The following is a 24,293-nucleotide window of genomic DNA, read 5'->3' as shown; positions in this document are numbered from 1 at the left end:
GCCGACTTGCTGAGGCAGTTACTAAAGGCTTTGAAGCCCAAACATACGGGAAAACTGACAAAATGGGTTTTGTTTCACCAGAACAACGTTCCAGCACGTAAGTCCTTGGTTTCAATGAGTGCTGTGCGTGACTGGGCTTTGAATTGGTCGAACACACAATTCTCCTGAATTTTCTCCATCTGACTATTATCTTTTCTTTAACATAAAAAAAAAATCAGTTGGCTGGGAACCTGTATGGCAGTGATGATAATGTCATATCTGCTGTTTATGACTTTTTTGACCAACTGGATGAAAGCTTCTTCGTCAATGGGATCCAAGCTCTGCAACACTAATGGAAGAAGTATGTGGACCTGAAGCGGGGACTATTTTGAAAAATAAACCTCATTTGGTTACATACCATGAGAATGTCTTCGTCAGCCTATTAGCTTTACAACCGACCTGTACAGTGAACTTGCCGTGAGGAGTGGAAAACCGAATGTTTCAAGAGAAAAGATGAAACGAAAGTTAAAAAAATAGAAGATGGTAGCTGATAAGGAATGCCAGCTCGCCACCTTAACATCTGACCGTAATAATGAAAGGAAGAAGATATTGGATCATATAGTTATCCGTAATTTTGTAAACATATGATGGTCATGGACTGAGTGAGTTTGGTTAGAGGTGAACTGGGTAGGAGATGACATCAAATTAAACAACAGCAGTTACTACTACTACGACTACTACTACTACTACTACTACTACTACTACTACTACTACTACTACTACTACTACTGCTGCTGCTGCTGCTGCTGCTGCTGGTGCTACTACTACTACTACTACTACTACACACACACACACACACAGATACATATAGACATACATAGACAGTAATATATACCAATTTGTGTCGATATATATATATATATATATATTTAGCTTTATGTATGTAAGTATATATATGTGTATGTATATTAGTGATTGTGTGCATAAATGTGTACATATGTGTTTGTGAGACAGACATGAAATATTAATGTTTGTTTATTGATACCGAAACAGAATAGGCATTTCTTTCCCACTACATAATAAAACATGTAGGTGTGTACGTGCGTGTGTATACCTTTGTGGATGCGTGCTTATGTGTACACATATAACTATCATACGTATATATATACATATGTATATATATCTATATCTCTCTCTCTCTCTCTCTATATATATATATATATATGCACATATACATACACACAAACATGCATATAGATATGCATATTAAATACATACATACATATTTGCGTATGTTTATATGTCTATGTACGTGTGTGTGTATATATACATAAATATATATATATACATATATACATACACACACACACACACACACACATATATATATATATATATATATATATATATACTCACGCACACTCAAACTATATATATATATATATATATATATATATATATATATATATATATATATATATATATATATATATATATACGCATATATTTACGCATTCATACGTGGATATGTCTGCTGTAACCTCGTATTTAAGTCAAAAACAGAATCTTATCTGTTGGATATAATTTGAAACATTAATCTCATTAGCTGATCCCGTTAATTCCTAAAAGATTATTGTTATACATATTTAAGAGAAAGGGATTTTATGATGCAGAAAGCGGTAATAATACATATTTGACTTCCCCACCACTTACACGCGTATAAACAAATGTGTGTGCATTAAGGAAAACTTTTATATACATGTATAAAAGCTTATATATATACATATAAATACGTATATAAATACACGTATATAAATATATTTGTGTGTGTGTGTGTGTTTATTGTTGTTTGTTGTTTATAGTTTCAGCTTAGAGCTGCGGCCATGCTGATGTGTGTGTATTTTTTGCGTGATATAGATAAACATTTCACAAGTATCACGAAAAAACGTTTTTCAAGTAATGCATCGTATCAACGAGCTCAATTTACATGAGATGACTTCTTGTAGAATATAATGTTACGGTGGTAATTGCGAAAGTGTACTAGAAAATAGAATAATTTCCTTTGGCTGGTAGTTGTGGCAAAAAAAACATTGTCTAGTGGACGATGTTGAAAGGTATGAGGACAGAGCCATTCGTTTTTGGTAGAGCCAAGTTGAAGTGGGCTCTACCAAAAGGAAAGTGAGGGTGGAGAGGGCGGTACTGGCCACAAATGAACTTATTGAAAGGTGGATGAAAGTTGCGGAAATGGCAAAAGTGGATGGGTCTTAGTTTTGACCTGGGAGTCAGAGAATAATAATTGGGGGGGGGGGGGCATTTGCCCTCTGTGTTCAGGAAGATGTTGGACGGTGGGGTTCCTCGGTTATCCTTTCCCCTTTCCTCTTTCCTTTTACTGTTGTATACAATGTACACTTTCCTTCTTTGTTTTATAGTATACATACCATGTCTTCTTCCTTTTATATATCATTCGATTATATGTAAAGCCCCACATTTTATATCTGTCTTTGTATTGTCCGGACATCAGCCAGGTAAGCCACGCTTGACCTTGGCTTCGTATTTTTTTGTGAAAATCTTCAATTTTCTCAGAAAATAGCAATTATTTCATATTCTATAAGTGTGGAAACTAAAGGAACCTTCTTTCTGCTGGTGAGTTCCTTTTTTTTTATCTAAAGTCCCCCCACTTTCTTGGTAACTAGCCATAATTTATTTTCACTTTGGAAAAAGTTTTGGATTTTCTTTAAATGGCAACGATAACGTCGAGGAAGGTTCAGTTATCAATGAGAGCAGGAGGAGAGATGGAGGAAGATTATGTCAGCATTGCTTGAAAATAATTGTTCGAAAACAATTATTCGAAAACAATTTTTCGAAAAATATTTATTCGAATGGAAAATTGTATGAATGAAAATTATTCAAAACAACAATTATACGAAATGTTACTTATTCTAAATTTTTTATTTTATTTAAACAAAAATGATAAAATAAAAAATCAAGTATACAAATGATATTTATTTCGAATAACTGTTTTTCGAATAATTGTTTTCGAATAATTGTTTTCGAACAATTCATTTCAAATAATTTTCATGATACGTGGAGGAAGGTTATGTGACGATGAAGAGAGAGGGTGATAGTGTTTCGCCTCTTAGCATTGCTTCTGGAAAACTAACGACTGCAAGCAAACAAAATGAAATGACGGTCAACATCGCAAACACAACCACAGCCACCACCATTAATGGACCTAAGAAATGCAACTTATGCGTAACAGAAAGATATCTTCTTCTTAGATCCAACAATTCCAACACACAGCTTAATCTCATATCTGAAATTTTTAGCAGATGCAAACACATGGGCAGAGTTTCTATTGTCGAATTGGAGAACACCACTCGTTCCGGACTGAGTTGTCATGCAAACTTTGACATATTTTCTGTTATTTAGTTGTATATCAACTGCATTAATTTTGGTTTCTGCAATCAGGGAAGACAGGGATCTTAATTTCTTACATTCGTTTCCTTCTTCTCGTTAGACCAATATCAAATGTTAGGGTCAAGAGCAGGAGAAAATGTAGGTAAGGGGAGAATCAAAGTACCACTAAGAACAACAATATAAAGGGCACGGATATAAATAATGAAGTTGGCAAGCCCATATACACACATATAAGTACATAAACACGCGAAACACATAGACACGCGTACACACACACACACACACACACACACACACACACACACACATACACACACACAGAGTAACAGACATGCGCAGATAAGGCATGTGCAGATAAGGAAACGCATTGTAGAAGGACAGAATGGATTAAGCGGAGCAGAAAGACACACGTGGAGAGAAAGGGTCGCTGAAGAGGTCGCAGATATGTGACGAAAGATTTCCGGCAATGGACATAAGATAAAATAAGAATAGTAATAAACGAGGAAAGAACGAATATATAGTGGGTGTGTTTATTTGGCAAAAAGAAAAATGACCGTCCCGGAATATAACATTGTGCGTGTGTGTGTGTGTGTGTGTGTGTGTGTGTGTGTGTGTGTGTGTGTGTGTGTGTGTGTGTGCAGGAATACATACATATATGCCTAAGAACGTATGTAGGGAGGTAAGCAGGTAGAATTTTTTATATGATGAAATCGACATTTAACAGGATAAGCATCATGTTTTGTTATATATCTCAAAATGTCGGTTTGGCATGAAACAAAAATAAGATGCAAATGAAATTGTTCAAAATGTAAGCTTAATCAAAATTAAACAAAACAACACTGATAAACATACACATGAATTCCGAGTTAGTGTTTATGGGTTACCAAACGTTAATAATGCTGAAAATAAATAAAAAAACTATAAATGTGGGGATGAATAAAGAAATGTTTTATGAATCAAGCAGGTGAAACAATAACTTATAAACACATTTGATTACTCGAACAAAACGGTCGATTGTGAAAATTTATCCGACTTAAATATTCCATGAAGTTAATGATATTTTCTAAATGGTCGTTAAGTAGTAGGGTTCTAACAAAAAGAATATGTTCGCCTTCGACGATGCATGGATTTTAGGGATTATTATTGATCTCTTATGCTTTAGCTTTAGAAAGAATGCTAAATTTAAGACGATACAGTATTGAATTTTCTTTTAATGTCCAAATGTACGAAACTAAACAAGTTTCTTTGCTTCTAAAAAAGATTAAGTAGAAATACTTGTGGGAATAAAATCTTGATTTAAATGGTTTTGAAGTCAAAGCTACATAAAGGTAAAAGGTTTTGTTAATAGAAATTTAATATTGGCAGATGATTTTAGTCATAAAGTTTGATCTTTGAGAGCAATTGTTATCAGAGCAGTTCCGCACCTTTGGGTTTGTTTTGCATACTAAGTGTAGTTTATGCTAAATTCAGTCTACGTTTGGAGCAGATGAAAGTAATTCTACAAAGACCCACTGCTACGTTGTATAGTATCAGTCTTTCTTACAGTGCTATAGACAGATGTCATTCTCATCTTGTGTTGTGACATAAATCGAAATGGATTCTCCAATAGCACTTACGGTCACTTCTATAGTTCTGTTACTATTTCTGTAGTAAAATGGGTGTATTTACGCAACAGAGAGTCACTGTCACTTTGTGTAGTGACGCTGTTACAGTGATATACGTCAAATTGAGTCTCTAACAAAAACCCACTGTTACCTTCTATTGTGTTTATTTTACAGCGGAGGCAAGTGTCAATCGACAGAGATCCATGTTTAGTGTCACTGTTACAGTGGTACAGATGAAAGAGTCTTTTGAGAGAGAGAGAGAGAGAGAGAGAGAGAGAGAGAGAGAGAGAGAGAGAGAGAGAGAGAGAGAGAGAGAGAGAGAGAGAGAGAGAGAGAGAGAGAGAGAGAGAGAGAGAATGTATTTGAGAGTACTCGAAACAGAATTTGGACTTCGTTGCACTGGATAATCAAGAAAGCAGGATAAAGTTTCTGACATCGATGATATACAAAATATAACAAAACTTTTAAAATTACAATACAAAAAAATCTTCAGCAAACACGGATAAGGTTTATATTTACCCACCTACATATTAATAAATTTTCATAATATGACGGAGAAGATAAACAAAAAATTTGTTTTGTCAATATTCAATTGATGAAGTGGGTTCCTCCTACTGCTGTGATGTGTGACTATTGTTGTACTGTAGTTGCTGTTTTACACTAGTAGCCACAATAGTTACTAGTTATCGGATACCGTTGTATCTCTTCGTACCGGAATAGTAATACGCTAACTTCTGTCTTACTATCACTGATAGATCCATAAGACACCGACTAGAACTGTCGACTCTCAACTCTTCGACTTTCGACCCTCTCTTGACGACCGCCTGGTCTATTTAGAATGACTGCCTCCTAACACTTTTACCGTGCGGGGTATACAGTTTCACTATACATCAGATTTCGTAAAAAAAATTATCGAAGATGTACAGAAATAATCATTTACTATATTTTTTAATTGAAAAGCTAATTAGGTTAAATACATAAACATGTTGTTGGTTTTATTTAAATGTCCCATTGACTGACTTACAGATATTGTCTTCTTTATTATATTATTGTTTTGTTAATTGCCTTCGCAATATGAGCTCAACAACATATATGTTTAATCCATCTGGCTGTCTAACACACACACACACACACACACACACACACACACACACACACACACACACACACACACTCAAGCACAGACGCTCACATCATATACCCATATATAAATATGTTGTGTGTTTGAAAATATGCTTTGGAATTTGTATTAATTGTCTGGATGTGTTTCTTTCCATAATTTCCTTTATCCTATATATATATATATATATATATATAATATTATTAGGGACAAAATCCAAAATTACAGGTAAAAAACTCAATTAAAATCAATTTATAAAAAATTAAAATTAAATTGAGCCTTATAGATAAAGTATATATAAAATATATATAGTTTTAGGGAAAATAACCAATTTTCAAGAACTCATCGATGAAAATCCACTATCACATATAGAGAAATTAATAATTAAAAGCACAATAAATGAGTATAATATAAAGTAAAGTAAATATCATAAGATAAATATAATAAAAAGATTACACGTGTTTCATAACCAATTTTCAAATAGAAAAGAAATTTAAATCGATTAAAATCAATTGAAATTATCGAAAATAAGTTCTATTCAAAAATATAGCTACTCGTCAGATCGTAAGTAGAACAATAATTAGATATATATCTCAACCAACAATAAGTACCAAATGAATTAATATGAAATACTTATTATATAAAGATAGAAAAATTATTTAAAAAATATCATAATATCAAAATAATAACCATTCAATAATCATCCCTTCATCCATAATAATAACATGTATATTATATACAAAAAACATCTTACCTAAATTATCATTGTTTTAAATTATCATTGTTTTAAATACAAGTTGAACGAAGTTTAAGTTTAAAATAATGATGAAGATAAAATTAGTACATATTTAACCGGTGTAATAGTTAAAGCTATACTATTTAAAGCTAAAGACGTTTATTTAATTATGATTAAAGATCAATTGAATAATAGAAAAATACAAGATCATTTATTTCTACAAACGTAATATAATAAAAAATATGAATGAAAAAATTATGAATGGAAAAAATTATGAATGAAAAAATTAGGAAAGAAAAAATTATTAAGAATAAAAGGTTAAACTTTATATATATACAAAGTTTTGATTTAAAAAAAACTTTAACGATATTATAAACTATAAAGATTAATAATTAATCAAATAATATTAATCAAAAATAATCGAAAATATATCAACACTATTCCAATCGAAGTTCTAATATTATGTTGAAATGAAACTATAACTTCTAAATAATATATCGTTCAACTTGTATTTAAAACAATGATAATTTAAAACAATGATAATTTAGGTAAGATGTTTTTTGTATATAATATACATGTTAATTATTATGGATGAAGGGATGATTATTGAATGGTTATTATTTTGATATTATGATATTTTTTAAATAATTTTTCTATCTTTATATAATAAGTATTTCATATTAATTCATTTGGTACTTATTGTTGGTTGAGATATATATCTAATTATTGTTCTACTTACGATCTGACGAGTAGCTATATTTTTGAATAGAACTTATTTTCGATAATTTCAATTGATTTTAATCGATTTAAATTTCTTTTCTATTTGAAAATTGGTTATGAAACACGTGTAATCTTTTTATTATATTTATCTTATGTTATTTACTTTACTTTATATTATACTCATTTATTGTGCTTTTAATTATTAATTTCTCTATATGTGATAGTGGATTTTCATCGATGAGTTCTTGAAAATTGGTTATTTTCCCTAAAACTATATATATATATATATATATATATATATATATATATATATATATATATATACAGATTTATGTTTATATATATAAAAAAAAAAACAGATATATAATAAGAGATAACTTTATTTATCAAAAACATGCTATAAAGATAAAAATAATTTTTCTTTTCTATAATGTTATTCAATATGTTATTCAGATTCAACAACTGATTCTATATGAGATCTAAATTATTTACATGCTCGAATCAAGTGGTCCTGGTTCATTTTGGACATTACTCTGACTATGGCAGCTTTCACAGAATCCTTGGTGTTATGGGCATGTTCATTGACCTCTCTCTCAACAACGCTCCACCTGTAATAGTCCAATGGATTGACATCTGGGGAATTAGGGCACCAAACGTTAAGGGTTATGTGATCATGAAAATCTTCAGCCATCCATTCCTGTGTTACTAAAGCGGTGTGTGATAGTGCAGAGTCTTACTGAAATACATATGCCCTTCCGTTGCATACATTATCTATCCAATTATTCCCAGGACCCCAATGTAGGCGGCGGAGTTAACCCTAAGGCCTTGTGGAAAGAAGTAAGGAGGCATCACATTCCTTCATTGTTGACAACCCCTAAATCCATGACAGTTGCCCGGAAATTTTGTATGCATAACACTTGAAACTTCAGAAGTGTCTACACATAACCAGCAGTCATTTCGTCTGTTAACTTTTTGATCTTGGTCGTAGTTTCTCTCGCTTGAGAAAAACCAGATTAAATCTTCTGCTGGATTTTTAAGTTTGTTTAAGAGCCTTTTAGATCTGATGTAGTGATTCTTTTTTTTTTTTTGCTTTTTCGGACAAACTGACCTTTCCTCATCATATCTTCGTGGATAACATTTCTGACTGTTCCTTCTGATACATGGGGATCTTTTGCAATTGACCTCATGGACTTTGTGGGATTGTTATCAATGGTCTGTTGAACTTACTGGATAAATTCAGGTGTTCTGATGATTTCAGAAGGTTTAGAATGCTTTTTATGCTTCGATACTGGTGATACATTTCCGTCTTCAGTCTCTAGCTCCTTACAAACTTTGCAGACGAAAGATCTGATAACTTTTGAAACTCGAGATATTTCTAAATCGTTATGTTGAGCCTTTATAACCACAATAACAGCATGCCTCTTCATGTCTTGAGTAATTTGAGGATCTGCCATTATTATTTTCTGAAACAAAGATTACACAGAGTTAGCAAAAAATGCAGCAATGACCCCAAGAAGGTATGTTCTCGAATAACTTACGCACTCTGTATATATCATCATCATCATCAACATCCTTTAACGTCCGTTTTCCATGCTGGCAAGGGTTGGGCGAGTTAACTAGAGCTGGCAAGCTGGAGAACTATACCAGGTTCCAGTTATATTTTGTACGGTTTCTATGGCTGGACGCCCTTCCTAGCGCCAACCACTTTACAGCGTATGCTGCATGCTTTTAAGGTGACACCAACACAAGCACTTTTATGTAGTGCAAATAACTTTTACATGACACTGGCACAGGGCTCTTCCAGGATGATCCTCTTCATCATCAATAAACATCTTTTATCGTTTACTTGTTTCAGTCATTTGACTGCAGCCGTGCTGGGACACCGCCTTGGTGGGCTTTTAGTCGAACAAGTCGACCACAAGACTTATAATTTTAAGCCTAGTACTTATTCTATCGATCTATTTTGCCGAACCGTTATGTTACAGGGTTATAAACACACACTAACGTCAATTGTCAAGCGGTAGTGGGGGGAAAAATACAGAAAAAGTCGCGCGCGCGCGCACACACGCGCACACACACACACACACACTCACACACACACACACACACACACACACACACACACACACACACACACACACACACACACACACACTCACACACACATAGACATCAACCAAATGTTACTCAGAAGGTATTAGTCAGACTATGGCTCTCTGTATGAGGCAAGGAAGGACCAAACCAGAAATCAAGCAAACATTCTAACCACACATCCATGAGATTTGGCTCAACGTAACAAAGCTTTATTATGATAAACATGTTTTACTGCAAGTATGTACACACAAAGAAGTTGATGTTTTAACTAGAGATAGAGAAATGCAGCGACACTGGAATAAAACACTTCTATTTTCTACATTCGTCCTGCCGATGTTGGTTTTTTATATAATTAGACACACACACTCACACATGTGCGCGCGCACGCATGCACGCACATACGCACACATGTATAATCATTCTCCATCACATACATATCTTGTGACATATTCACATATATATTGAATCTATATACACTGCATACACTGTTTACATGTATATAAACTGTACACTCACTACATAGTCACTTGGAATGTATTTACCACGTTATCGGATGTCGAATGACCTTTGATAAAATCTTGATAGCCGAATTATCTGCATGGGTATACACAGACCTTTCACATTTCACACAGACCTACACATCTATATAACTCACATGCAGACATATGCTTGTATCCGTGTGTGCGTACGTTCGTGTGTGTGTGTGTGTGTGTGTGTATGTGTGTGTGTGTGTGTGCGTGTGTGTGTCTGCGCGTGCGTGTGCATGCGTGCGACTGCACGCTTTTGCTTGTATACGGATATAGATTTTTTTATATACATACATGTATACATATGCATATATACTTATATATGCACACATTTATATATATGATATATGTTATATATATATATATATATATATATATATATATATATATATATATATATATATATATATTACGTATATATTAATATATATATGTGTATTATATATGTGTGTGTGTTTTAACATATACAACCGCACAAATATACTATATTGACACAAACATATATAGTATATATATATTATATGTGTCCTTAATGCATGGTACCTTGGTCTTCTACACACACACACACACACACACACACACACACACACACATATATATATATATATATATATATCAACTTTAAATAGAGCTCAAAATTGATACGTTGAAAATACTTTATTGCAACAACAATAACAACAATAACAATAATAATAAAAAATAAATAGACCTATGTACATTTCGATAGAACATCCAGAATGATTAATACATATCATAAAATATTATAAAATATTATAAAATATAGGATACTCCATCTCCTCAGGGTCCCATTATTATTGCTATCATCACCATCATTATTATTAGCAATACACATAAAAAAAAACAGAAACCATTCAAATCTAATTTTCATAGTTGACCCATGAAAATATACAAAACAGGATGAAAAAGTAATAGATGGCACACAACTTTCCATCCCAAATGTGCAATGAACGAGCAAACGGTAAATTTCCTCAAATCTAAACCTAAAAATTTTATATTATAATTTCATTTACTGTTCAATTTAGAACGCTATAAAATCCGTTAGAGTAATAATCATCAAAATAAATATCAAATTTAATAAATAAATAAATAAATAAAGAAAGAATGTAAGAAAGAAAGAAAGAAATCATGCCGTAGAAAACAATTTAAAAAAAATATAACATTCAAACTAGAGTAAAACAAAACCACACTTAAATGATAATAACAATAATAATAATAATGATGATAATGTTCTTAATAACTTCACTCTAAAAAACTCTAGCATATACCAATATACACACAATTAAAATAAAATTTAATCTTATATCAATTCAGCAAAAAGGATATATGTATCCCTCAGTACTATCACGTTATTTTACATCTCAATATCCGTAGAACAGAAACACACATATATATACATATATATATATTCACACACATATATATACATATATATATATTCACACATATATATATATATGTATATATATATATTTACATATACACACACACATACATATACATACATAACTATTCACCTACATACACATTTGTATGTTTACGTTTATATATCTGTATGTACAAATATACGTAGGTTGGTAATTGAAGTACATTTAGTTGTTTATTTCGAATGTTGACTTGATATAAATTGAATCTAAATTTGTTCATATGAATTCAACTATATTCACACCTACACAAACAGATATATACATAAACTGATGTAAATATGCAAGCATGCCCAGTGGACTGAACAAACGTGAAACATATATATATATATATATGTGTGTGTGTGTGTGTGTGTGTATATATGTGTATATATATATGTGTGTATATATATATAAGTATATAGCGTCATACAACTGCACAGTTACACATACATATTCATATATGTGCGTCCATCTATCTATCCATCCATCCATCCATCCATACATCCATACATACATACTTCATGTTTATTTGTACAGTTGTATGTTTAGGATACTGACCTCTGCGTCATATGTTCCAAGCTAAATTAGTTTCAAGATGTGTATGTATGTGTATGTCTCTGTGTGTATGAGTGCATTTTTGTGTGCGTACGTGTGTGTGCATATGTGTGTGTGTGTGTGTGTGTGCGTGCGTGTGTGTGTACACACACATATGTATATATGATGAAAGAATGTCTGTTGATATATACAAACACATGAATAAGCTCTCAATCATGAACATACACTGAGGCGATTTGTGCCGAAGAAAAAAATCAATCATCCCTCCCCACTACACACATACAAGGACATACAAACACGAACACACATATTTACAGTGAAATCGACAAAAAGAATACAGTGAGTTTGACTTTAGGAATGAACAATTCAGCGTTTCCGACGGAGTCCTTCTTCAAGGAAAAGAAGTTGACGGTTTTTCTAAACGTTGGAATGTCTAGTTCCCCATGACAAGTTCTCTGTACTAACTTTAATTCATTTTACTAAATAACATATTTTGCCGACAACAGAATCTCTTTGATCGTTTATATATATATATACAACTTACTTGGAAAAGGATGCGTGGCGTTCAATCATAAAATAATATAAATAATATATAGATATATGCATATATCCATACATATATGTACTTACCTACATCTATATGTATACATACATGCATATATGGGTACAGGACATAAAAAAAAATGTTAAACACAATGAGAAACGAAAACAGAAAACGAACTTTCTTCAACTCTGTTTTTTTCGTTGTTCGAAAAAAGTTTGTTTTCTGTATTTGTTTTTATGTTTTCGTTTCTCATTGTGTTTAACGTTTTTTTTTATGTCCTGTACCCATATATGCACGTATGTATACATATAGATGTAGGTACGTGCACATATGTATACATTATTTATATTATATATATATTTATATATATATATATATATATATATATATATATATATATATATAGTATATATATAATGTAAGGTATAAGTTAGAGGTGTTAAGCCATCGTAGGGATAGAAGTAATCAGAGGCACTCCTGGTAGTTACCTCCGTAAGTATGGTCCTTGGTACAAGGTATACGCAGCAGGTAATTTAAAAATGTTAACCGTAGTTTAGTGTATACGTAGACGAACAGAAAATGGAGGAAAAACAACAAATAAAAGTGTATCTTTGATGCTAAAAAGCCATTATTTAATTAGTTAAGCAAGGTGAAAATAAGAGTGAGTTTACAGCTGTTACTGTGTACCATATTGAGGTAAATATGTATTTACCTCGTTGCAAATGGTAGACGTTATCAGAACGAAGAAGGCAGAAATTGTCAAAGAGGAGAATAGAACGAAAGATAGAGGGAGAAATCGGAAAAGAAACTGTTCAATGATTCGAAAGTCTTACATTTTAGTTGGTTTCAAAGTTCATTAAATCCATTGTGAGGTAGTTTAAGAAGAGAGGTTGGTTGAATCTGAAGTCTCGTAGTTAATTATTAGCATGACTTCCACGTTACTGCCTGTTCGGCTAGTTGTCCGCCGGTGTAATCTTGGGGAGTTATCCCTAATTAGGGATATCCGGTGTGGTTAATAGGAACTATTTGTCCCTAACTTATAGGTTGTGAATAGTTCGTATATTTGCAAAGGAAGCCGTAAATAAGGGTAAATTTCGTATCTAGTAGCAGTAAGATTTAGCGTGTAAAGACAAAGTATCGGAATAATATTTAAGTTTGAGGAGTGCAATGAAACGGAAACGAAAAAGATAGAAGAGGAGTAATTTAATGTGTAAAAAGAGTTGGTAGTTCTCGACTGAAAAGAATTATAAGAAAAAGATAGGCTAGCGTAGGAAGTAGATTAGAAAAAGGTAGGCTAGCGTAGAAAGTAGAAAAGGTTGGCTAGCGTAGAAAGTAGATATTTATTGATAATGTGGGTTGGGGTAGGCTAGCATAGGATATGGCTATTTTTATTTATTCATAATGTGGGCTGGATATTCGTAAGCTAGTTAGGTTCGGGAAGGTTAAGGTGAGGTAATACGCTGATAAGTAGGTCTGCTAATAACATTTAAGCTAGGAGACAGTGGCGTATACAGGAAAGAGCACGTTTAACGAAATCGGCCTTTATGCAAACAAAATTTATTATTATCATATCTTTTATTGAGTAGAGGCCATTAACTCATTAAATCCATGGTACTAAAATTTCCGAATATTACTTTTAAATTTTTATAGATGATTGAAAATAGGTTAAAATTAATTATTAAAACTCCTTTACTTCAAGTAGAAATGGAAATACACGGTGTCTTATAAATAGGACACTGAGACAATATGATGTAGTTTATTAAGGTTTTCATTTCGTGTCCTATTTATAGGACAGTGGGACTTAATGGGTGAACATTTGTAGTTTCTCTGTTATACAAAGCTCACAGCGCTTTTTGTTAATGATATAAGACGAAGTTCTTGCTAGGATACGCCATTCTAAACTATAGTTGATTTTTTATCTTTTAATTCCCAGATGTAGCTGCTCAGTCCTGTAGAGTTTGCTTTACTTCTACTATTTCTAAAGGTAGATTGGTGGGAATTGTATCTAAGCATCATTTGATTTTTTTGTGGCTCCTATATAAGATTTCGTATGTTTATTTGCGAGTACATCGCATTGGTATATAAATTATTCAGTTTATTTGTGCTTGTGTTATGTTGAGTGGGGTTGCTATTCATCAAGCCGTTGTCCGTGTTTGAGGTCGAGTTATTAGGGACGAGATTTATTCCATTTGCCTGTTGGCAGTCATGTTTTATGTTGGTATTTTTTCCTAGTTTCGTAGAAGGCATCTAGCTTATTGTTGATCGAGGCTATGATGGTAGCTTGGTTACTAGTTAGGCTATGGCCTACTCTAATTTTATTCTTAAAGATTTCCGAGTATTTGTTATTTAGGTTCAAGTGCTTATCTATAAGTCTCATTATGGAGTGAACTATGTTAGATTTAAGCTGCATCGCGAAGGCGATTATTAACCAGATCTTATCGCTATTTCGTTTATTTTTAGTATTATTATTTTTGGTGTAGAAGCTATCCTCAGTGTTCGTGTAGAGTGTAAAGTTGCTATTACGATTATTATATTTCTTTCTATAGTTATTTTTATTTTTATTATTTTTAATGTCAGTTTTATTGGGTTTATTTCTGTACGGTTTTCTTAAGTTATATGGCTTGGTGTTATCATTCTTCACTGGGGTTATATTGGTTCTTTGGGGTTCGTTATTTTTCTTCTTCTTCTTCTTCTTCTTCTTCTTCTTCTTCTTCTTCTTCTTCTTCTTCTTCTTCTTCTTCTTCTTATTATTATTATTATTATTATTATTATTATTATTATTATTATTATTATTATTATTATTATTATTATTATTATTATTATTATTATTATTCGTGTTAGTATTAAATTTATTAATTTTCACATTGTTGGTATTAGTTTTGTTATCGTTTTTAATGTTGTTAGTTACCTTAGTTTGAATCTTATCATTACTTCTATAGTTTTTTTTTATATTATTGGTATTAATCTTATCTATGTTGTTCATATTATTAATGTGGTTGTTGGTTTCGTTTGGAGTGTGGTTAGTGTTGTGATAGTTGCCTTGGGCATTTATATTGTTCCGATTATTTGTATAATGTTTTAAGCTTAGGTCTTTAATTTTTTGTTTATGACCTGGTTTTTCTAATGCTCTATTGTAGAATTCTTTATACTTATTAAAGATATCTAGGTTAGAAGAGAGGCGTGAAATTCTTTTGCTAATGCTACGTACTGATCCTCTTTTAATAAAGTTTGGATGGTTACTGGATGCGCTTATATACTTGAGGTTTGTATTAGGTTTTATGTAGGGTTCGTGGAGTCCCGTGGCTAGAGTGCAGTTGGCGTCTAGGTAATTTATAGGTAATAGTTAGGTCGAATCTTCTAAAAAGTTTATGTAGTTTTCTCATAATTAGTTCTAATCTCCTATTTGAGACGTTTTTTTGGTATGAATAGTGTGACCCTATATAACCCACCCTTGATTTCTGGGAATTCTTCCTGTATGTATGATAACAAATAAATACCTACTAAGTCTTTTACCTGTGCTGAATCTGGGGCTCCCATGGTGATATCGAAATTATTAGGGGAGTCTTTTCTTACCCATAGTTTATTATCGAAAATTATTACTGATTTTCTCGCTTCTAAGACTACATTAATTTCCTTCCTTGTTAGTTGGGTAAGATTTTTGGCGGAGATAAGAGCACTATTAAGGATCGTAGGGTTATTAGATGAGCAGTAGTCTTCTATGTCTATTTGTAGGAACTTGTAGTTTTTCTTGTTCTGTATTTTGGAGAACCAGTTTAATGTTTCGTAGGTGTTGGACCATAATTCTAGGGGTATCATATTCTTTAATTTAGGGATATATTTATCTAATATTAATTTACTTAATTTACATAGATCGGACTTATTGAGGCATATTAATCTAACTTTTGTATCTGTTAAGAAATTAGGTTTATGAGCTTTTATTGTTATGCGGGGTCTGGAAGGTACGCGTTTTCTTTTCAAACTTCTCCCTCTATCTTTCGCTCTATTCTCATCTTTGTGTGCATCTCTGCCTTCTTCGTTCTGATGACGTCTACCATTTGCAATGAGGTAAATACAGATTTACCTCAACATGGTGCACAGAAACAGCTGTAAACTCACTCTTACCTTAACCTTGCTTAACTAATTAAATAATGGCTTTTTAACACCAAAGATACACCTCTATTTGTTGTTTTTCCTCCATTTTTTGATCGTCTATATATATATCATCATCATCATCATCGTTTAACGTACGCTTTCCATGCTGACATGGGTTGGACGATTTGACTGAGGACTGGTGAACCAGATGGCTACACCAGGCTCCAATCTGATTTGGCAAAGTTTCTACAGCTGGATGCCCTTCCTAACGCTAACCACTCCGAGATTGTAGTGGGTGCTTTTACGTGCCACCGGCACGAAGGCCAGTCAGGCGGTACTGGCAACTGCCACCCTCAAAATGGTGTATTTTACGTGCAACCTGCACAGAAGCCAGTCCAGCGGTACTGGCAACGATCTCGCTCGAATGTCTTTACACGTGCCTCAGGCACAAGTGCCAGGAAGGCGATGCTGGGCACAGGTGCTATCACTATTTCGCTTTCGCTTGCCCCAACAAGTCTTCGCAAGCCGAGTTTAGTGTCCAACGAAGGAAACGACGTTGGCATGGGTGCCAGTCGTCGAATTTAGTTCGATTTCGATTTCAGTTGCCTCAACAGGTCTTCGCAAGTGCAGTTTAGTGTCCAATGAAGGAAAGTACGCATAAGTGGACTGGCTACACCCCTGGCAGACGCCTTGGATTTAGGTCTCACTTGATTTGCCGGGTCTTCTCACACACAGCATACTTCCAAAGGTCTCGGTCAGAAGTCATCGCCTCGGTGAGGCCCAATGTACGAAGGTCGTGCCTCACCACCTCATCCCAGGTCTTCCTAGGCCTACCTCTTCCACAGGTTCCCTCAACCGCTAGGGCGTGGCGCTTTTTCACACAGCTATCCTCATCCATTCTCGCCACATGACCATACCAGTGCAATCGTCTCTCTTACACACGTCAACTGATGCTTCTTAGGTTCAACTTTTTTTCTCAAGGTACTTACACACTGTTTAGTATGCACACTGACATTACACATCCATCGGAGCATACTGGCTTCATTCCTTGCGAGCCTTGTTAGATCAGGTAATGAAAGTCACGGAGACGGTCATAGCCCAATTAATTAAGAGAGTCAGTTTAGATGAGATGCAGTTTCGGTTTGTGCCTGGGAGAAGCACCACTGATGCTATATTTCTGGTAACACAGCTGCAGGAGAAATATCTAGCCAAAGATAAACCTCTCTACCTGGCTTTCATTGATATGGAGAAAGCCTTTGACAGGGTCCACCGATCCCTTATCTGGTGGTCAATAAGGAAACTAGGGATAGAAGAATGGTTAGTGAGAGCTGTGCAAGCCATGTACAGGGACGCTGTCAGTAAGGTGAGGGTTGGCAATGAATAAAGTGAAGAATTCCAGGTAGAGTTAGGAGTCCACCAAGGTTCAGTCCTCAGCCCCCTCCTATTAAAGATAGTCCTCCAAGCGATTACAGAGGAATGCAAGACAGGATGCCCCTGGGAGCTTCTCTATGCTGATGACCTTGCACTAATTGCTGAGTCACTATCAGAACTAGAGGATAAGTTTCAGGTGTGGAAGCAAGGACTAGAATCGAAGGGCCGTAGAGTCAACCTAGCTAAAACCAAAGTCCTAATAAGTAGGAAGGTAGACAAAACACAAACCCCTTCAGTTAGATGGCCCTGCTCGATCTGTAGAAAAGGCGTAGGTAGAAACTCTATGAGATGTGCCCAGTGCAAGCTATGGACACATAAGAGGTGCAGCAATATCAAAGGAATGTTAACTAGGAAGTTAGTTTTTGTATGTGGCAGATATTCAATAAACACTGAAAACGTACAGAAAACAACATTGGCCACATTCCAGGGAGGAAACCTAGACTTAGTTGATAGCTTCCGCTATCTAGGTGACCAAGTTAGTAGTGGGGGAGGGTGCGCTGAATGTGTAGCTTCTAGAATAAGAATAGCCTGGGCAAAGTTCAGAGAGCTCTTACCTCTACTGGTGACAAGGGGCCTCTCACTCAGAGTAAAATGCAGAGTGTATGACGCATGTGTATATATATATGTGTATATATATATGTATATATATATATATATATATATATATATATATATATATATATATGTATATATATATATATATGTATATATATATATATATATATATATATATATATATATATATATATATATATATATATATATATAGCCATATATATATAGATCTAAGAACTATATAGATATAAGAACTACTGATTCCAAACTACAAATTTTCTCTAAAGTGGATGGCGATATTTATGGCACACATGGAACAAAAAAAAACCGGAGGGAAAAGCGTAAACAAACCAAGCCTTTAGTTAATTGGATACGAATCGTTTCATGGTTAAGTGAATGGAAATTTCACTATTCCAATCTTCAGCCTCAATATTCTGATAAATTTGAAAGTGTCTCTAAAAAAATTCACGGTAATCTTTGGCCATGCGACACCAAAAATCAACGATAAGAAAGGCACTTACGAATTCATCGGCTAGCGAGTTCAGGCACCTCACCTCAAAGAAATCTATTCCATGTGCGTCACAAATAGTCCCGTATGAAAAAAAGTTCCGTGTCGAACTGGTTACGGTTTAGCCATCTAACTTAGAGATATCAAATATAAAATATACAAGAATAAGGGCAGAGAATCGTCAATTAATAATAGAATTAATAATTAACAATTCTGCCAAGTAGTTCAGTATGAAAAAAACCTTTATCGGTAAGACTATTTATCATTATAAATATACAGGGATTAGCAATTGAGTTGCTTCTCCAACATACTGAAAATTTAGAAATAGCAGTCAAAGAACTACTGATTCCAAACTACAAATTTTCTCTAAAGTGGATGGCGATATTTATGGCACACATAGAACAAAAAAAACCGGAGGGAAAAGCGTAAACAAACCAAGCCTTTAGTTAATTGGATACGAATCGTTTCATGGTTAAGTGAATGGAAATTTCACTATTCCAATCTTCAGCCTCAATATTCTGATAAATTTGAAAGTGTCTCTAAAAAAATTCACGGTAATCTTTGGCCATGCGACACCAAAAATCAACGATAAGAAAGGCACTTACGAATTCATCATATAATATATATATATATATATATATATATACACATATACATACATACATACATATGAGTGATGGTGAAAAGCTCCTGGCTTTGGGTAAAAGAAAATACAGGAGGATCAGTTAATTATGATTTCATCTAATATTCCCCTCACTGATTCACGCACCTATTGCTGTGGTCCTTCAGTTTTTCTACGATCTGTAAAAGAACTCGGAATGTTGAGCCTCCGACCAGGCCTTTCGCGATACCATTAAAGCCAGGAACTTTTCAACACCTCCTCGTATATACGTGTGTGTGTGTGTGTGTGTGTGTGTGTGTGATAAATGAACAAAACCAAGAAAAACCGCAAGGGCGACAAGTTTTAACAAAGGTGTTATTTATCTACCGCTTGAAAGAAACGGATTTTTAAGGCTTCGGACAGTATTTTTTATCAGAAAAACGAAGAAAAGATAGTGGAAAGGAAGAACAAAAAGGGTTTTGGAGCTGGTTGGGAACGTGACTCTGTAGGAAGTGCGAATGTTGCACATAATGAGAGAAAGAGTGAAAGAGAGAAAGAGAGAGGGGGGGGGAGAAAAAGTGAGAACGAGCAATCTCTAATTTCAAACCTCCACTGTTTCTCACTGATGGGAAAGTCTTCGGGAGGATATCCTGAGGAAAAAAAGCGCGGCTTTGAAGTCCCTTAGACTGTGCGACATTGTTTTCGATGTTCTGACATCTTATGAGGTACCACTTGCACCAGGCTTTATTAGCGCTCGCCCCTCCCATGGACAATATCAGTCTCGTGAAGAGACGGTATCTGCCTCATGAGCAACTGCTGGTTACCCATACTTACTCTCCATGTATCTGCGCTCTGGAAGGAACAGTTTAGCATTACCTCATCTCGATGTAGCATACGGGAACTATCCGTCTATCGGTTATAAACCTGCGCTTAATTGGTGAGCAGATAGGTACCAAGGAAAGCTTTCAACGGTGGGAGAGATCATCCTATTTCACTGGACAGCTGTTAGCCGCCTCAAATTGGGAAAATCCCAATCGGCCAGGTGATATCTCATCAAAATCCGCCTTCTTCATCGTGCAGGTGGGGTTTAGAGATATATGTGGCCTGAAATGTGGAAGGTAAATACTGCACTAGATACAACAAGAAGTCAGCCCTCAGGTTAGGAGTGTACAAACTATGATCACTGGACTGTCAGTACTGATTAGCAACGAAATTCTAAAACTTCAAGTGGATGTTGCAATATCACAAGAGAAATGTTTTTCAGGATTAGGAACTCTATGAAAAGAGCCGACACCTTTCTTTGACATGGAAAGAGCTTAAACAAGACTATAGGGTATGGTTTGATTTTGCTATGAGAAATTCACTGCGCGTTTTTCTCACTTTGACTCATACATCTGATGGGCCTGTCAACTTTACGGTGTCTCCACTCCGATCAACTCTCTATTCTACACAAGATACAAAATCAACTCTCAAGGACAATTCAAGAAACCCCAAATCAGGAACAGCGACTGCTGCTTGGTGATTTCAACGCCAGACCGAGTACCGTACACATCCCCTGGCCATGCTGCCTGAGCCGACATGGATTTGGCAGCATAAATAGCAACGGGCAACGTTTGCTTGAACTTTTCATATTTCATGGACTGTGCCACCAACACTTACAGTGCAAAGTGTCTTAGAGACATTCTTGTTGTAAACACTAGCACAAACTTTACCTTTTACTTAAAATACGTTGCTATTTGAGGAATGTGCTTGTGGAATATGCTTTTGTAAAGCATGAAGTCAGACACAGTACACTTTGAAACAAGTTCAAGCTAACTCTCCGTTGTCCTCAAGGCAAAGCATGCTGTACTGCTCGAACATAGAAAGAAAGACAGGACTATTAAAAAACTTTACAGGAGGAACCATCAACGACGAAAGCAGGTGGTTAGAAAAGTAGGTAGAGCATTATTCCGAACTCTGCTTCACAGAAAACCCACCACAATGCGCTAGCTTCGTGAAATGCTTGCCAGAAGTGGAGGAATTCAACTCTGATAACTGCTGAAATGTTGAGTAAAGCTGTTGACGATCTACCCACTTACAAGACACCGAGACTGGATAACATGCCATCAAAAAGCATCAAGTCTGCAAAGGGCTTCTCATTGTTCTACCTACACAAACTATAGTGCTAATGCTAGAAAGAAGGAGCAGTTTTATAGGACATGAGAGATTGCTATATTGTCACTTTATGCAAGAACAAACGAAAAAGCAGCGATTGTAACTACAGAGAAATCTCTTTGCCACAGGGTGGAAAGACAACAGCTCTACATTACTTTTGGTGACCTCACGAAGGTCTCCAACCATATGAGTAGAAACGGCTTGTTCAAAATCGTTGCCAAGATTGAATCCCTTTTGAGGCTACTCGGGTCTGTTCGGTCATTCTACGTAGACATATGCCATTCAGTTTGATAGCTCTCCCTCTGAATCCTTTAACGATAACAGTGAATTGAAACAAGGCTGCATTCTTGTCACCACTTCGCTATCTTCTTCTTTAGAACCTCAGCTGATGTTTACTTTCATACGTGATACGAGATCAAACGGGAAACTTCTCAGTTTGTCCCGGCTGATGGTGTAAACCAAAGTATCTGAAGTACTCATCAGAGACATACTGCTTGCAGATGATGCAGGACTGGTAATACATTTAGAGGAGCAACGGCAAAACTTCATGGATAGTGTTACAAAAGGCATCAATCTGATGGAAGTGAAAGTGCAGGTCTAAACTGCTGAAGACTCCCTTACTATTACAATCAACGACTACAAGCTGGAGGTTGTACATGAATTTACATACCTCGGCTCTACCATATCAACGTCTTCTCTCTCGTGTCTGAGACGTACTGGAGAGCAACTTCAGCACTAATTTGGTTGACAACAAGAGTTTGGGAGGAGGTATAGTATCGGTACACACAAAGGTTCCAGTTTACTGGGCTTGGGTCCTCAATACTCTACTTTATGGCAGTGAGACTTGAAGCATCTACTCCACACAAGAATGGCATCTCAATACCTTCCATCTACGCAGACTGAGACGGAGCTTGGACATCAAATGACTGATTGAGTCAGCAATAAAGATGTTCTGATTCGTGTGCAAATATCCAGCCCCCTCAACCTACTGAAACAACAACACCTCCATTGACTGAGCCATGCTCACAATATATCCGATTGTAGATCCCGAAAGACCTACTGGATAGAAAATTTGTCTCCAGCAGCAGTAAACAAACACAACCTCATCTTCGTTAAAAAGAAAACTTCACGAGGGACAGTGAAATCTCTTGTGGGAGGACATGGTTTATGATTGCTCCAGCTAGAAGTAAAGAAATATTTAGGAAAACTAGATGAGAGATAGAGCTTTACTGATAAAGAAAAGTAAAATCGACGGGAACCGTCGAAATCATAGTTGGAAGGATTTGATCAGAGGTCTGCTCGATCAGGACTGAACTGCGGCTGGCTAAGCAACAACAGCAGCTACAACAACACAAACAGCAACAATAAGGTTACCCCCACTATTTAGTATTATCGCCACCAGCACTAACATCAGGACAATTGGCATGACCAGTTATTATAACAACAACAACAGCAACGACGACGACGATCTAAAGATGTTACAGTTACTTCGTGTATTCGAATGCATCTGCTTGAAATATCAAGTAAATCACCATCTCGTCATATCCATGTGCAATGTTAAAAAGAAGGACAGTTTGAATGTTGTAGTCCCACGCACAATAACAACTAGATGAAAGACAAATGGTTACGAGAAAAATTTTATTCCATCAGGCCTTGTCTGGAAGTTCAACAACGGCAGCAACATAGTCCAAAATAAGTTTTAAAAACGTTGGACTACTTATTGAGTCCTGAATTCATCTGAATTGAGAAAGTAAAAAAATCATCCAAGCTCTTTGACAAAACAGTAGAGATTCAAAAGCAGTGAAGTACGGGGCTGAATTCTTCCCAATTATTACTCAGTTTTTTCGGATTCTGGTTTTAATTAGGAATCCAATAGGTTGGACCTTGTCTTTATTATTGCAGATGTTGGCAAATTAAGTGCTAGGAAATACTAAGATCGAACTCTTCAACTTTCCGGGGTGTTTGTTAAATATGAGAATTCCAAGAAACTCATAACAGTCTAGATAAACCAAAAATCAGCTCAATAAAAACTATGTTTACCCAAACCGAAGGTTGGAATTCTCTTCGCTTCACTGTACACATTAATCGTTGCCCACTTTTGCCTTTTGAGAAATCGATGTTATTATCTTATCAATTAGCAGAAACGATAGAGTGTCGGATTAAATGTCAGAAATCATTTAGTCCAAAGTTAACAGTTTAAATTTCGCTAGAATGAACTTTAGCTTTCATGTT

General features: G+C 34.9%; 1 long non-coding RNA gene across 1 annotated transcript in view; it reads right to left on the bottom strand.

Annotated features, from left to right (window-relative positions):
- Positions 1–14,052, bottom strand: part of LOC128247610 (uncharacterized) — a 126,966-nt gene extending 112,914 nt beyond the window's left edge. Inside the window, exon 1 of the long non-coding RNA XR_016241616.1 lies at positions 13,554–14,052. This is a non-coding gene — a long non-coding RNA (uncharacterized LOC128247610). The remainder of the gene's footprint in view (positions 1–13,553) is intronic.
- Between the last annotated feature and the right edge of the window lie 10,241 nt (positions 14,053–24,293).

This window comes from Octopus bimaculoides, chromosome 4, assembly GCF_046866305.1.
Source record: "Octopus bimaculoides isolate indiv1 chromosome 4, ASM4686630v1, whole genome shotgun sequence".
Taxonomy (NCBI): domain Eukaryota; kingdom Metazoa; phylum Mollusca; class Cephalopoda; order Octopoda; family Octopodidae; genus Octopus; species Octopus bimaculoides.
This window is presented reverse-complemented; position numbering and strand designations above follow the sequence as displayed.